General features: G+C 34.2%; 1 non-coding gene across 1 annotated transcript; it reads right to left on the bottom strand.

The window, feature by feature from the left end:
- Nucleotides 1-16,478: 16,478 nt before the first annotated feature.
- LOC141716312 (small nucleolar RNA R71) lies at nt 16,479-16,585 on the bottom strand. The gene has a single exon (XR_012573025.1). It is a non-coding gene; the product is annotated as a small nucleolar RNA R71 (small nucleolar RNA).
- Nucleotides 16,586-17,169: the final 584 nt, after the last annotated feature.

The following is a 17,169-nucleotide window of genomic DNA, read 5'->3' as shown; positions in this document are numbered from 1 at the left end:
CTCCCTTCTTGTTGTCAGCAGTTAAGAGATCAGTAAAAGCCCTTTTAGCTAACCTAAAAGGTTCTATTTGTTCACTTGCTGGTTGTGGTTCATCTGATGTACAGTAGCTGTAAATTAACTGACAGAACCTAGAAAAGTAAACTACATTCTTGTCCTCTTTCATTCTATCTCCTATAAAAAATAACACAGTCTTTGCATAATCAAAATGAGACTGGTTTAGGAGTGCATACCCATTTTATTGTGTCAGAATATGAATGGCATCAAAATTTGAGCATTTGTTGGTAAACGTCTTCGTGATGCAATCGAAGAAGAAGCTTCATTCCTTTCGAATATATGGGCGTTTGAGTTGACCCAACTTAGGCAAACTCTGTTCATACCCAAGGTTAGCCATCATTTGCTGTAGCAATGGCTCCTCAATAGCAGAACTGAATTGACAGTTTTCAGGTAGGTGTAGAGCTTTTTGAACTGTTGTCGGAGTAACAACATACTCAACCTCCTTTGCTGTAAGCACGATGCTTGAAGTCCCATGCTTACCACCGTCATCGTAAAGTCCTGTGTCAAAGCGAACCCAATCTCACTATGAGATAAGAAATCCTGAATAAAATGAAGTTCCGAAGGAGCTTCACTCTTATTGAGAATGGCAGCATAGTTGTTGGGGACGGACTTTGCTCCATTAAAGATTATATCCTTGGGTGCCATTGAGAAATAAGTGAGAAAGAAGAGTGCCTGAAAGGTATTTGATAAAATATCTGTATAGAAAACCGTTAGAGAGAGAGATTAAGAGAAAAGAGGGAGAGGTTAAAAAGAAATGTAAATAAAAGATTTTAAAATCTTTTATCTCTTTTACTTATACACTCCACTTGACAGCAATTATTGAAAAGTGGAACAGACGTTACACCTGTCAGCCATACAGCAGTTAAGACACAAGTTAATGGGCACGGGAAATAAGTAATGATTACTATGCACGTGCAGTTTTTCAAAAAAAAAAACTGTTCCCACTAAACAAATGATTATTACTGTCTTTATCTCACTTAAACCAATATTCTGATAAAATATAACCGTTCAAGTATTGACCAAAAATAAATCAAGTAAATAAATACTACCGCGTAAGCATCAGAACTTGATTATTATCAGAATTTGAAAGTCATCAGAATATGGCTCCTTTACTCAAAAAGTGAATGTTTATTTCTGTAATATTTCACACAAATACTGATATGGTTTCAACAAAACTTAATCATCAGAACTTCCATCAGAACTTGTCCTCAGAATTTATGCAACTGACACTTAAACTGTTCATCTAAAACAACATTGATCACCACAGTAATTTTCATCATTCATATGGAGTGTAAGTGTGTGCTTTAAGCCTAATATCAGACAAAGATTAAAGTCTGATTCACTTCAGTACATCTTAGAAATAAGGCATAACTAAGAACTTTGCTCAAAATCTGTCATTAGTCTGAAGTCTACTATAGAATGAGTTCATGCATGAGTCCACCTCAACTGTTTTGTGCTCATTTTATGCATCTTTTGAAATTCCTTTTTACAGTGGCTTCTCAGTGTAAGTGAGTCACGACTGCTTATCAGAATTTATGTTGTTATCAGAGTATTTCTCCAGTAATCAGAGAATGTGAAAAGTCACCAAGAAAATTTTATTTTGCTTTTCTAATGCATATTACTTAATACCAACAATGCACTTGGGTCTTCCCTTCCACATACATTTTTCTCTAGATCTCAAAGGAGTACCTGATATTTATTTCTTTTATTTCTTTTTCTTTTGATAAGTGAGGCTTATCAGCACTTAGTACATCCATAAGATTTACAAACATCAGAACTTAACAGATAAGAAGCACTATTCTAGTTTTTGACTTAGTAATAAGATACACAAAGTAAACCTAACAATGCTCAATATCAGAATTTGCTTGTGTTAAAAGATTTCCACATAAACAATTACTTCAAACATGTGATCTTTAGTATATTAAAGACTACTAGGTCAGCATCTAGAACAGTTATCCTCATTGTATTGAATAGTTACATAAACATTCATATCACTATCAAAGTTTAGAAATTCACATCAGACAACAATCAGCACTTAAGTAAATTTCAATTTAAGCACAGATTACATAAAGATAGTAATATCTGTAAATACTGATCATAAAGTCTAATGTATCAGAACATAAGCTAAACAGATTTAGAGAAAGAACCTGAAACCATTCCAAGTTCATTTACCAATCTTGTAAAAGTAGCTTCACACAGTGGTTTTGTGAAGATATCTGCTAGTTATTGTTCTGTTGGAACAAAATGCAATTCCACTGTACCTTCTATCACATGCTCCCTTATGAAGTGGCACCTAATGCTGATGTGCTTTATCATTGAGTGTTGAACTGGATTACCTGTCATAGCAATAACACTTTGATTATCACAGTAAATGGGGATTTTAGAAAATTCTAACCCATAATCCAATAACTGATTCTTCATCCAAAGAATCTGTGCACAACAACTTCCTGCAGCAATGTACTCTGCCTCTGCAGTTGATGTGGAAATTGACTTTTGTTTCTTGCTAAACCAAGAAACTAATCTGCCTCCAAGAAATTGGCTTCTTGCTAAACCAAGAAACTAATCTGCCTCCAAGAAATTGGCAGCTTCCACTTGTGCTTTTCCTGTCAATTTTGCACCCTGCAAAATCTGTATCTAAGTAACCTATTAGCTTAAGGCCTGATTCCCTAGGATACCACAATCCTAGATCAGCTGTACCCTTAAGGTACTTGAAAATTCTTTTCACAGCTGTTAAGTGAGGTTCTCTTGGATCTGCTTGAAATCTTGCACAAAGACAGGTAGCATACATGATATCAGGTCTACTTGCAGTTAGATAGAGTAATGATCCAATCACACCTCTGTAATCAGTAATATCTACTGATATACCAATATCCTTATCCAATTTTGTTGCAGTGGCCATAGGAGTAGATGCACTTGAACAATCTTGCATTCCAAATTTCTTCAACAAATTTCTGGTGTACTTAGATTGACAAATAAAAGTTCATTCTTCATTCTGCTTGACTTGAAGGCCCAGAAAATAGCTAAGTTCTCCCATTATACTCATTTGATATCTTGATTGCATTAGCTTGGCAAACCTTTTACAAAGTCTGTCATTTGTAGAACCAAAAATGATATTATCAACATATATCTGCACCAAAAGTAAGTCCTTTCCATGGTTGAGATAGAATAAAGTTTTGTCAATAGTCCCTCTGTTAAATCCACTTTCCAGAAGAAACTGAGCTAATGTCTCATACCATGCTCTTGGAGCCTGCATAAGGCCATAAAGTGCTTTATCAAGTCTGTAGACATGATGAGGAAATTTTGAATGTATAAAACCTGGAGGTTGTTCAACATATACTTCTTCTTCCAATTCTCCATTAAGAAAAGCACTTTTTACATCCATTTGAAAGACTGTAAACTTTTTATGAGCAGCATAAGCCAAAAATATCCTTATGGCTTCCAATCTAGCAACTGGTGCAAATATTTCATCATAATCAATTCCCTCATGTTGAGAATATCCTTTTGCAACTAGCCTTGCTTTATTTGTTGTAATTATGCCATCACTATCAGTTTTGTTTCTGAATACCCACTTTGTACCAACAATAGATCTGTTTTTTGGTCTTGGCACTAGGGTCCAGACTTTATTTCTTTCAAATTCATTTAACTCTTCCTGCATTGCTTGCACCCAATCAGCATCTTGAAGAGCTTCTTCCACTTTCTTTGGTTCAGCCTGAGAAAGAAAAGAATGATAGAGACATTCATTTGATGTTGCTGTTCTAGTTCTTATACCTGCTTCAGGATCTCCAATAATCAAGTCAGGTGTATGTGCTTTAGTCCACTTCCTTGCAGATGGAAGGTTATCTCTAGAACTGGATGCTCTCCCATGATCCATGTTGTCTCCATCAACATTTTCTGATGCTCCCCATGAAATCATGCTCTCTGAGTTGGATCCTTCAGAATTTGAGTTTCCAGAAATATCAGAACTTGGCCCATCAGAACTTGATGAATCAGAATTTGAGTTTCCAGAATTATCAGAACTTGGCCCATCAGAACTTGATGAATCAGAACTTGAAGAGCCTGTTTTAGGTTCTGATGCTTCTTGAGATGTGGTTGGATCTTCAATATGCCCCTCCTGCACAGGTGCATTTTCCTTTGGTGTAGTCACCACAGTTTCAATAACATCAGAGTTTAACCCATCAGAGTTTGCAGTATCAGGATTTAGACTATCAGAATTTACAGAATCAGAATTTAAAACTTCATTCTCAAATCTCAGCTGATCATGATCATTGAAATCTTCAAGTCCAGTAATCTTCTTATCATCAAAAGAGACATTGATAGATTCCATGACAACCCTTGTTCTTAAATTGTATACTCTGAAAGCTTTTGTGGAAAGTGGATATCCAACAAAGATTCCTTCATCAGCTTTTAGATCAAATTTGGATAGCTGTTCAGGATGAGTCTTAAGAACAAAATACTTGCATCCAAATACATGAAAGTACTTCAGATTTGGCTTCTTTTTCTTCACCATCTCATATGGTGTCTTTCCATGCTTGTTGATAAGTGTTGCATTCTGGGTAAAACAAGCAGTCTGCACAGCTTCAGCCCAAAAGTAGGTCGGTAACTTTGCTTCATCAAGCATAGTTCGTGCAGCTTCAATAAGAGTTCTATTCTTTCTTTCAACAACTCCATTTTGCTGTGGAGTTACAGGAGCAGAGACTTCCTGCTTTATTCCATGGTCTTTGCAGAACTCTTCCATAATCATATTCTTGAACTCAGTGCCATTATCACTTCTTAAAATTTTCACAGAGTCTTTGACCAATTTATCCAGTTGTTTGACATGATCAATCAAGATAGATGCAGTTTCACTTTTTGTGTGCAAGAAATACACCCATATGTATCTGGTAAAGTCATCTACTATGACCATATCACATTTCTTCTTTGCAATAGACATGACATTCACTGGACCAAATAGATCAACATGTAGTAGGTGATAAGGCCTAAGAATTGAAGATTCAATCTTGCTCTTGAATGAAATTTTTTTTGTTTTGCCTTTTGGCATGAATCACAAAGGCCATCAGGAGCAAGTACTGATTCTGGCAGTCCTCTCACAAGATCTTTCTTGACTAGTTCATTTATATTGTTGAAATTTAAATGAGAGAGTTTCTTGTGCCAATCCCAGCTTTCTTCAATTGATGCTCTGCTTAACAGACAGATTGCAGAACCATCAGAACTTGTTGAAAGCTTGGCTTCATAAATGTTACCATGCCTGTATCCTTTCAGAACAACTTAATTCTAGATATAAAGTTAGGCATAATACATAAATAAATTATTATCTTATTTATTAATCATTTTTTAGTTTGAAAATATGTCTTATATATTTTTAACATATTATTTATTATAAAAATTAATTAAAATGTATATATATATATATTTTTTTAAAAAAATATTGAAATAGAATCGCTTATATATAAATTATCTATATTGATATTATATATTTAGATAAGTTTGAATTATAATGAGTCAATGCATTTTAGTTTATTTCGAATTTGAAATCAAAACTTGGCCTATAGTTAAAAAAAAATACTCAAAATTTGACTACACAACCCGGCCGAAAAACAACATCACGTTCTATGTTTAGTAAATTTAAATTACAAGTTCGGCGAGAATATCTTACCAATAATATGAAATATTTTAATATCTTATGTTAATATAAATTAATATATTTGAGGTCTTTATAGGATCAAGTTAATTGATTATTTGTATTTAAATTACTAACTTCACCGATAGCGTATTATTGTTTTTGGGAGTTGTCCCAATTTTAAAAATATCGAAATTTGATATAAGATCTCACGAGATTTGTTAAAACTACGATGATATATTAAATCTATTTATTATTCACTTTTCACTTGAAAAAGACTAGCCTTTTAAAAAGAATTATTTTCGATAAGCAATACTCATTGATCAAGAAAATATTGTACAAATATTTTTAATTATTTTAATATTTTAAAATTTTTAAATAAAAGTTATATCTATACTATAGTATAACATTTGGTTCAATGTATTTTATACTATTTAAATATATATATATATATATTATTCAATAATTTGAATGAATTAACCAGTTCAACTAATATTAATAAAATTTTATCGAATTAAAAAATATTTAATTTTAGAAGAATAGTATACAATGTTATCAAATTATTTTATGAAGAAATATTAGAGTCGTAATAAAAGAAACATTAAAACAGTTTAAATAACAATATAACTACAATTTTTCCTTCGAATTCTTGAAAAAAACATGAATATCAATAACAAGTCTTTACAATTTATAATTTAATTTTATTTTACAACCATGATTGGTACTTGATTGCGTAAAAAATAGTTATGAATTTTTTGTCACTGATAATGTGAATACCATATAAAATTATTGTAATTTTTTTATTACATAATTTTAATTTTTGAATAATTAAAAATACATGTTATTTAAGTAATCAATTATCTCACTAGATGTTACTAATGAATATACATGTACATAAATCAGATATTTAGCATATAAATAATTGAAATCATCGTAATATACTAAAAAATGTAATATACGATAATTTACATGCTGAAACACATATAATTAATCTTATTTTGTTAACAGTAGTGTAAATAAAAAACTAACATTTTTTCATACATACATACGTTGAATTTCAAAAAATAATATTTTTCATTAAAATAAAATTTTATATTAACAAATTCTTGAACTCTTCCATAATCATATTCTTGAACTAAGTGCCATTATCACTTCTTAAAATTTTCACAGAGTCTTTGACCAATTTATCCAGTTGTTTGACATGATCAATCAAGATAGATGCAGTTTCACTTTTTGTGTGCAAGAAATACACCCATATGTATCTGGTAAACTCATCTACTATGACCATAGCATATTTCTTCTTTGCAATAGACATGACATTCACTGGACCAGATAGATCAACATGTAGTAGGTGATAAGGCTCAAGAATTGAAGATTCAGTCTTGCTCTTGAATGAAGATTTTCTTTGTTTTGCCTTTTGACATGAATCACAAAGGCTATCAGGAGCAAATACTGATTTTGGCAGTCCTCTCACAAGATCTTTCTTGACTAGTTCATTTATATTGTTGAAATATAAATGAGAGAGTTTCTTGTGCCAATCCCAGCTTTTTTCAATTGATGCTCTGCTTAACAGACAGATTGCAGAACCATCAGAACTTGTTGAAAGCTTGGCTTCATAAATGTTACCATGCCTGTATCCTTTCAGAATAACTTTGCATGTAGATTTGCTTACAACTTCACAGTGTTCTTCAAAGAAATCCACATGATAACCTCTGTCACAGATTTGACTAACACTCAACAGATTGTGTTTGAGTCCTGAGACTAGAGCTACTTTTTCAATGATGACATTCCCAAGATTGATATAGCCATATCCCAGAGTTATTCCCATGTTGCCATCTCCATAAGAAACTCATGGGCCAGCTTTCTTCACAAAGTCTGATAGCAGGGCTTTATTTCCAGTCATATGTCCTGAACATCCACTGTCCAGAACTAGGTTTTTTTTCCTGTTGCCCTGCAATCACAAAGACCGCTAATGATTAGTTTTAAGGACCCAGACTTGCTTGGATCCTTTGGCCTTATTAAGTTTATTAACATTTACAGCGGATTTAACATCAGAGTTCATGTTAACATTTTTCATATCAGAATTTACAGTATCAGACTTTGCATCAGAACTTACACTAGATGGAATAATGATAACTTTCTTTAGAGAAGGTTTTATTTGATAATATTCATAGTACAAACTATGATATTCCTTACAAGTATAAATAGAATGCCATAAACTACCACAATGAAAATAAGGATTTTGTGGCTTAAATCTAACAGACTGACTCTTAACTCTCGACTTAGAAGCTAAGGAGTTTATATTCTTATTCTTCCTGCAAAAAGAAGCCAGATGGTTAGAATTTCCACAGTTATAGCATTTCTTTCTAGGAGCATTAGGAACAGGCATATAATTATTGCTTTTATTCACACCTTTCTTTTCATTCATATTTTTCCTAGGTGGCTTTACCTTGTTTACATTCTTAATCTCTATTAGCTTATACTTAAGCTGCTTCTTTGTCATTAAGCCTATGTTAACTTCAGCTGGTTTATCATGTTTTAATCTGTTAGAAGTTGACTCTGCCTTAACTTCTGTTTCAATATCTTTCATCTTTTCAGAATCAGACTTTACAGTTTTAGCTACAAACTTAATATGATTTACCTTTGGCTTAGTAGTCTGTTTAACAATAATTGGCTTAATTTGTTCAGTTCCTGTTTCACTTTTATCATCTCCATAACCTAAGCCCCTTTTCCAGTTTCCACTACTTAGTAAATTCTGAGTTGTTCTGCCAGAGTTAGTCCAAGTCCTGATAATCTCTCTTTCCTTTTCTAACTCAGTTTTTAGAGATTGTTTCAATTTTAACACTTCATCTCTAACATAAAAAGCATCATCTCTTTCTTTCAGAGTTTGATGGAACATAACTAACTCCTTTTCTAAATAGTCATTCCTTTTCTTAAATACCAGATTTTTAGAAGTTAAACCTATCACATGTTAAAGTCTGATCTCTATAACTAATGAATATGGTTTTAAGATAAGATCTCAACTCAGTAATATCATCAGTATGAAAAGCATAAGTTGTTTGAGGTACCTTTAACTCAGCAGGTTCAGAACTACTATCAGCATTTGCCATCAAGGCATAGTTCACCTTATTTTCAGAATCTGAAGTATATGTCTAGCTTTTCTTCTTTGTGACAAGTGCCTTGCCTTTGTCACCTTTTCCTTTGTTGCAATCAGGAGATATGTGGCCTTTCTCACCACAATTGTAGCATTTAACATTTGAGTAATCTCCTCTGTCAGACTTTCCTGCTTTGCCTTCAGATTTTCTGAATCCCTTTTTATCAGAACTTCCACTTTTCCTAAAAAACTTCTTTCCCCTTCTGAATTTCCTGTAGGCTATCTTTGTGATACCCTTCACCATAAGAGCACACAATTTCATCATCTCTTGATTAGCATCCATCTCAGATAGACTTTCAGTTTCTGAATCCTCATCACTATCAGAACTTGATGACTCAGTATCAGACTTTGTGATGAGAGCCTTTCCTTTGCCTTTCCTTTGAGACAGCCACTTTGGGGGATTCCTCCTCAACCTTAAGAGCAACCGTTCTTGACTTTCTTCCATGCCTCTTGCTTCTTTGATCCATCTCAAGTTCATGAGTTTTGAGCATACCATAAATTTCATCAAAAGTAGTTTCATCAAGATCATAGTTGTCTCTTATAGTAGTTGCCTTCAAATCCCAACTTTCAAGAAGAGCTAAAAAGAATTTAAGATTAGTATCTTCAAGATCATATTCCTTATCCACTAGTGACAGATCATTCAAGAGTTTGACAAATCTGTCATATAAACCAGTTAATGACTCATCAGGTTTTGAGTCAAAGTGCTTATACTCTTGAGTGAGTATAGTCCTCCTGTTCTTTTTAATTGCATCAGTTCCCTAGCATCTTATTTCCAAGGCATCCCATATCTCCTTTACAGTCTTGCAGTTAATTACCCTGTTTGACATGAAATTATCAATGGCACTATGCAGCAAATGCCTTACCTTTGCATCCTTGGAAATAGATGAGATATCTTCAGCTGTATATTCACTTTTCTCCTTTGGTATAGTCTGTGCTGGCTGATCTGCAACTACAACAGAGAGCTTGGTTGGCTTATGTGGTCCTTCATTAATTATGTCAAGGTATTCTGGACCTGTAGCTTCCAGAAACATAGTCATCCTCACTTTCCATATGGGATACTCAGAAGGTTTCAGTATGGGAACCCTAATAGTCTCATATCGATTATGGATTTGAGTCTTTGGAGTTTCTTCAGTTTTGGTGGGCTTGGTTGGAGTTTGTTCTTCTTCAGACATGATTGTTTTGGATATTTACTATATATGTGTTAACAGATTAGCTCTGATACCACTTGTTAGGTCACACACACTGTAGAAGGGGGATAAATACAGTGTATACTACAATCAAATCGAATTAAGAACACAAGTATGAAACACAAAATAATCTTATTAATAAAACAGTATTACAATGGAACCGTCATCTCTCAGTAACGAACAAATATCACGAGAGCTGCTAGGGTTACAATGAATAATATTATCGATTAAGATAACACATATAGTGTAAACCCTATGCTGTGTTTATATAGACACACAGTTACAAGATAATCTTCTAATTGATATCGAATATAAGTTTGCATCCTAAAATATATCAATTAGTTATCTTTTCTTCCAAGTCTTCTATTCTTCATAGAATTCTTCTCCATGCATATCTCTTCTTATTTTAGTCTTGATCTTCTTTCCTTCAATCAGCCGCCTTCCTTATATGAATGTCTTCTTAAGTCCTGATATTATCTCCTGATAAATATCTTCTGATATCTTAAGTTCTGATAACTTAAGTTCTGATATCTTAAGTTCTGACTTCAGTATAAGTACTGATTTCCAGTTAAGTCCTGATTTGTCCTGTTAGTCAAGATCTAAAAACTAAACACAAATCACTATTATACATGACATCACAAATATATCTAACATATATGTATATATATGTATATATATACATACACATATATATACGTGTATATATTTTCATATTTATTTCTCACATTACATTATCCTTTTATTTATGTGAATCTAAAGCGATTCAATCCAAATTAAATCTAACAAATTTAAATGGATCTGAATGTGGATTTAGTGAAATACGATCTAAATCCGACCCGTTGACAAGCCTACTTTATTCGGTACACTTATTACATATACTAGCCAGTAACCCGTGCGATGCACGGATTGTTTTTAACATTCGAATAATTTTTAATAATATATTTTATCTTCAAATTATTAATGTTAGATATTGAATGCTATGAAATGTAACATAGTGGGGGGGGGAATGTGTTTCTTGAATTTTTCTTTGTATTTAAACTTTTTGGATAATGGTTTGAACAAAACAGTTAAGAGATGTAGATATCATGTTTCACTGAATTCTCACACAAACACGCAATATCAAAAACTCACATAATTGTATTAATTAAGTTTGTCTTGCTACAAATATGTGTTCTTAAGAAAAATAAGAACTCGGCTTCTTTCTTGAGAGAATACAAGAAAATTTAGATCTGTTTGTTACTGTAAACTAAGAACCCGTGCATGCTTTATAGACTATTAACACGAGTTTACAAAACTTGCATTAAAATGTACTAAACCAGTTTCTAAAGCAACCTTGCCTATTTCCTTTTCTGGTGTTAGAAAATCTGTGCAGAATCTTGTAGGTATGTGACCACCATTTGTCCAGTTAATCTTGGCCCTTGATCTTGTATTCTTCAAGATGCTTTTGTAGACTTTCCAATTCAGTGAATGAATTGTTTGTTGACTGATAATCTTGAATCTTGAACTTGTCTGCATTCTGAATTTGAGAAATATGTCGAGATCTCCAATTGTTCTATAGAGAAGTGACATATAGATAAGTATAATGACTTATCGATATCTCTGAGATTTCTATAGTTATATTTGACTTGTTGAGATCTCCAATTTTCTATGTGTGAAATGACTTGTCGATATCTCTGAGATTTCTACATGTAGAAGTGACTTGTTGATATCTCTGAGATCTCTATATACACCATTTGACCTATCGATATCTATGAGATCTCTATATGAGAGATTGACTTGTCGATATCTCCAATTCTCCCCGTCTTCATTTATGTTGGGTAATGAATACAACACAGGGGGGTGAATGTGTTTTTGGACAATTTTAATAGCTTTTGAACTGTTATGAATGGTGAACAAAGAAATCTGTCTTGTAGAGATAATATGCTTTAACAGGAATAATAAAATATGCACATGAACACATTATCTTTCAAAACTCACTTAATTTTATATAAAAATCAAGCTAGTGTTTTGCTACAAATTTCTGGGTTCTTGGTATGTTAAGAACTCAGCTTCTCTCTTGAGAGTTACAAGATTTTTAGGTCTATTTGTTGCTACTGAAATAAAGCATCCAGTGTTTACTTTATAGAACAGTAAACACTGGTTTTACATATCATGTAATAGCATGTACTAAACCCTACTTTAAGTTAGCTAAAACTTTCTATTTCTGGCTTAGTGTATCTTTGCAAATCGTGCATGTCTGTGACTTCTACTTTGTCAGTTAATCTTGTCCTTTGATCTTGAACTCTTCAAGCTGCTTTTTGTAGACTTTTCAAATCAGTGATTAATTTTTTTGTTGATTGATAATCTTGGATATTTAACTGATCTGCATTCTGTACTTGAGTTTTACATCGAGATCTCCAGTTTGGTATATAGAGAACTCGATATCTCGATAAGTATAATGGCTTATCGAGATCTCTTATTACTCTATAGTTTTTGTGACTTATCTAAGTCTCTGAGTTCTCGAATGAGAAATTGACTTGTCGAGATCTCTGAGTTTTCGAGTATGATCTTGACTTATCAAGATCTCTGAGTTCTCGAATGAACTTGACTTATCGAGGTCTCCATTTCTTTGCATGTAGAATTAACTTATCGATATCTCTGAGTTCTCTAGTGGTACTTTGACTTGTCGATATCTCAAAGTTCTCTAGTAAAGAAATGATTTATCGATATCTCCAATATTTATGTCTTCAATTTGGCTTGTCGATATCTCTTAGACTTCTCTATAAGCTTTTCTTGACTTCTCGATAAGTCATTCTGGAGTTCTTGAATGACTTCTCTATAAGACTTAATCTGTGACTTGTGGATTTCTTGACTTAGAATGTTTTTCCCAAAATAGATTTATTCAACTCCAAGCTTCTTCACATTTTCTTCGAGGCATGATCTTCATGATCTTCTTCCAGAGCTTATTCTTAGGCTTGAGACTGTTTACAGAAAAATACTCCAGTCTAATCTATTTACACTTTACAGACTTAAGTGATACATTACAAAATGCAAACTTAGATTATCATACAACTTACTTAGGGATGTCAACTTTGACTTAGTCTTGTTAAAGTACAGACATGTCTTGCACAACAATCTCCCCCAATTTGTGAGAAGATTGCTTATTACAAATTCATGCATGTTAACAAGACTAACTTCAAGGTACAATGGACAAATAAACTTTACACGAAGAATTGCATAAATACAATATTTATACAGTAGGTGATTTCTTAAGTTTGACAGATACATACATCAGACAAATGTCTCATCTCCTGTTTCTTCTCTAATGAGGTCCTTTAAGTTTACAAGAATTTACAGTTCCTCTATAATTGGTGCCCCCTTAAAGCTTCTACAAGTTTGAGTTTGTCATCTAATGAGTATCCACTTAATAAATCAATCCTAAACCTTGAGAATCTACCAGCTTTGACATTTAGAAATTGTCCATCTTTAGTGACACTACTCATCCCTTTTACCTTGAGATCTTCATATTTTTGAATGTGCATTTCTATCTCCTCATCATACTTTCTCTTCCTCTCCTCAATTTTAGCCTTATTTCTTACTCTTATTTCTTCCCTTTCTATCAACCATTCAGCCAAAACAGACCTCTATGCTTTAGTTGCAGTATCCTTATCCTTCAGTAAGCTTATTAGTCTTTTGATCTCTGTGGGTGAAATAGTGTCCATTAAGTTGCTGCCAAGAAATGTGAAGGATCCATCCTGATAGTAGATTCTTACTTCCCTTATTGTTACAACCTAAACTCTGACCATTTCTTCAGCTAATTGTAGAAAGTAGTCTTCATCTGAGTTGCACCAGTTTAGAGGTAGAAAATCACTTTGATTGAAGCAGTTCCAGATGGTACTCTCAGTAACTTGCATTTTCTTTGATTTTCTCTCAATAGACTTGTAGTGAATTTCGGTTGATGGCTTAACAGAAGGTAGGTTTGAGATTTTCTTGAGAAATGTTTGGCTAGAGGTGATTGGTATTTTTAGAAAGGAATTAGGAGTTTGTTTGTACAAGTATTTAGGCTTTGAGGTATGAGGTGGTTTAGTATTTGGGTTTGTTGGCTTCAAGGGTTGAGCTTGGTTAATTTGGATTGGTAGGGATTATTTGTGTGGTCCTGAGCCATCTTCCTTCTTCTTCTTCCTTCTTTCATCCCCTTTCTTCCTCGCATCTTCCTTCTTTTGATCTCCTTTCTTCTCCTTTTCTTTTTTTCCATTTGATCTAGAAGATTGACTTGGATTTGAGCCAGAAAGTTTTTGCTCATCATGCTTCTGCTCATCATCATCCTTGTCATCTTTTAAATTGAATTGCAGATTTGGCAACATGGTATCAACATTCAGTAGATACTGTTAAGTGGAATTTATAACACTTATTTATGCTCTAATAAGCTTTGATTTGGTGTATTTGTACTCAAGTTATTTGTGTTTTAACGTGTTTTTAAGTGTTTTTGCATTTCAGGCTTTACTTCGTGAATCAGGTGAATTAGCATTATTTTGATGCTAATATGGTGTTTAGGATGTGCTGGAATAAAAGCTTGAAAGACTGGCTCGAAGCTGCAAGGAATAAAGAAGAAGAAAAAAAGAATTTTTGGCAGAAGGCGGGCACACCCGCGCTGGTGTTGCGCGGGGCCGCGCCGGGAGAACAGAAAGTCAGTGCACCCGCGCTGGGTCGGGATATTAAAATCCTGATTCAACTACAATTCGATTTGCTGGACTCCTGGGATGCATGGACTGCTATATAAACATAACTTAGGTCATTTCAGAGACATCAAGTAGGGAGAAGACGGCAAGAGACCTTTTGGGCACAATTCAACAAAGGCGAAGATGATCTAGTTTATTCTTGTGAATCTTTGTTTTGAGTTGTAATTTAGATACTTGTTTCTTATTTTGCTGAACCTTTACTCTTGTTTGTACTTTGGTTTATTTATTCGTATAAAGACCACGTTTGCTATATCATGTTTTCATTGGAACCCACGTTGGCGATGAGTTCGATTATGAGCTAATCGTTATCGTGGGGTTCTAGCGGATTTATTTATGGATTTCTTTAATTAAATTATTTCGATGCCTTAGTGTGTGGTGATTGTATGATATCCTAGTATTGATTGTGCGTATTCATCATGTGAGCATCGCGAACTTATAAGATAGTGTGTTAATTCTTAATGAAGCGAAAGTGAATTTAAGGATTTAGAACTTGGCATGCTAGCATAGGTTCATGTATTGTTATGCATGATTTTTAGGTAATTTTAACCATCTTACTTGCCCTATGTAATCAGGATAGATAACTTGTGCTTAAACCGTTATGTTGTCAAATTCTATAGACATATAGGGTCTCAATATAATTGGTGCCTATTCAGCTTCTATCTCTTTTGTGGATGTCTGGCAGAATGGTACTTGTGCAACGAAAGTTGGCGTTTATCAGTTTCGTGTTGTCTGATTAGTGTCATCACCATTGCATGCTAAGGTTAAGAACAATAAGGCTATTGAATAAAGTACTTAATGAAGTTAGAATCCCATGTTTGCCATATATATTAACTCAGTCTATCTTATTCTAGTGGTTATAATAATTACTTTAATTCTTAGTTATAAACAACCTCACTTTGTTATCGTCTTATCTGTGGGATCGAATCTGATTTATATCTTATACTCTTTGCGAACGCGTATACTTGCATGTAATATTAGCGCGTGTTTAGCGACTAACAAGTTTTTGGCGCCGCTGCCGGGGTCTAGCGAATTTGTTTCCATCTATTATCCCGCATATTTCAGGTTGGGCCAAGAAAGATATGGAACTTGTTGGGCATTAAGAACTGCAGTTTTAATTATTAGTTTATGTGCTTTCCATCAGTGGTCGTTAAAGTTCATTGACTCGGACATTGTTACTTACTTGTTTCCTTGTTTTATTTCAGGTGATCTAGCGAGGGTGTATGCATACACGTTCACGTACTCGTAAGAGAACACTGGATAAAGCCGAGGAAGAACTTGTGGTAGTTCGGGGGGAAGTTTTTAAGGAAGAAAAGAAGGTAGAAGAAGAAGAGAAAGTTGAAGAGCCAATTGTAGTAGCTATGGGTGATGAAGCAGAAAATCCGAAGGCTTTGATGGACTATTCTAAGCCTAAGTTTAATGACATTCAGTCTAGCATCATTAGATCAGCCATCAGGGCTAACACTTTTGAGATCAAGTCAAGCACGATCCAGATGATACATAACTCAGTTCAGTTTGGGGGTTCTCCTACCAAAGACCCCAACATGCACATCAGGGATTTTATCGAGACCTGCGACACTTTCAAGTTCAATGATGTGACTGAAGATGCTATCAAGCTATGACTCTTCCCATTCTCTCTGAGGGACAAGGAAAAGTTCTGGTTAGACTCTCTATCAGCAGGATCTATCACCACTTGGGAAGATCTCGCTCAAAAGTTTCTCACTATATTCTTTCCCATAGCGAAGACTGCCGCAATCAGGAATGCTCTTCCTCAGTTTGCTCAACAAACTGGAGAATCTCTGTGTGAGGCTTGTGATCGATATAAGGAGATGTTAAGGAAGTGCCCACACCATGGCATGCCTGATTAGATGATTATCAACTGTTTCTACAATGGATTGGGTGCTACTTCTAGACCCATACTTGATGCAGCATCAGGAGGAGCCTTGTGGGCTAAGAGCTATGATGAAGCTTATGAACTTATTGAACTGATGGCTGCTAATGAGTATCAGAATCCTTCCCAGAGACTGACTCAGGGAAAAGTAGCAGGAATTCTGGAGTTGGACGCAGCAACTGCTATAGCTGCCCAAGTTAAGGCTTTGACAATGAAGGTGGACACTTTGGCTAATTATGGAGTTAATCAAATCACTAGTGTCTGTGAGCTTTGTGCTGGTGCCCATGAGACTGATCAGTGCGCAATTTCTAGTGAATTAGCTCAATTCGTGAGCAACTTCCAGCGATTGCAGCAACCTGTGACAACCACCTATCATCCTAACAACCACAATCATCCTAATTTCAGTTGGAGCAACGCTCAAAATGCGATTCAACAGCCTTATCAGCAGTATCCAACTAAGTAATAAAACCCCCTGGTTTTTAGCAACCGAAGTATGCACCAAAACAACAACTCCAGCTGCAACAAGCTAATGAAAAATCTGAATTATAGGA

The sequence above is a fragment of the Apium graveolens genome, chromosome 3, assembly GCF_009905375.1.
Source record: "Apium graveolens cultivar Ventura chromosome 3, ASM990537v1, whole genome shotgun sequence".
NCBI classification, from domain to species: Eukaryota; Viridiplantae; Streptophyta; class Magnoliopsida; order Apiales; family Apiaceae; genus Apium; species Apium graveolens.
Note: the sequence above shows the minus strand (reverse complement) of the source record. Positions and strands in the feature narration are given on the sequence as shown.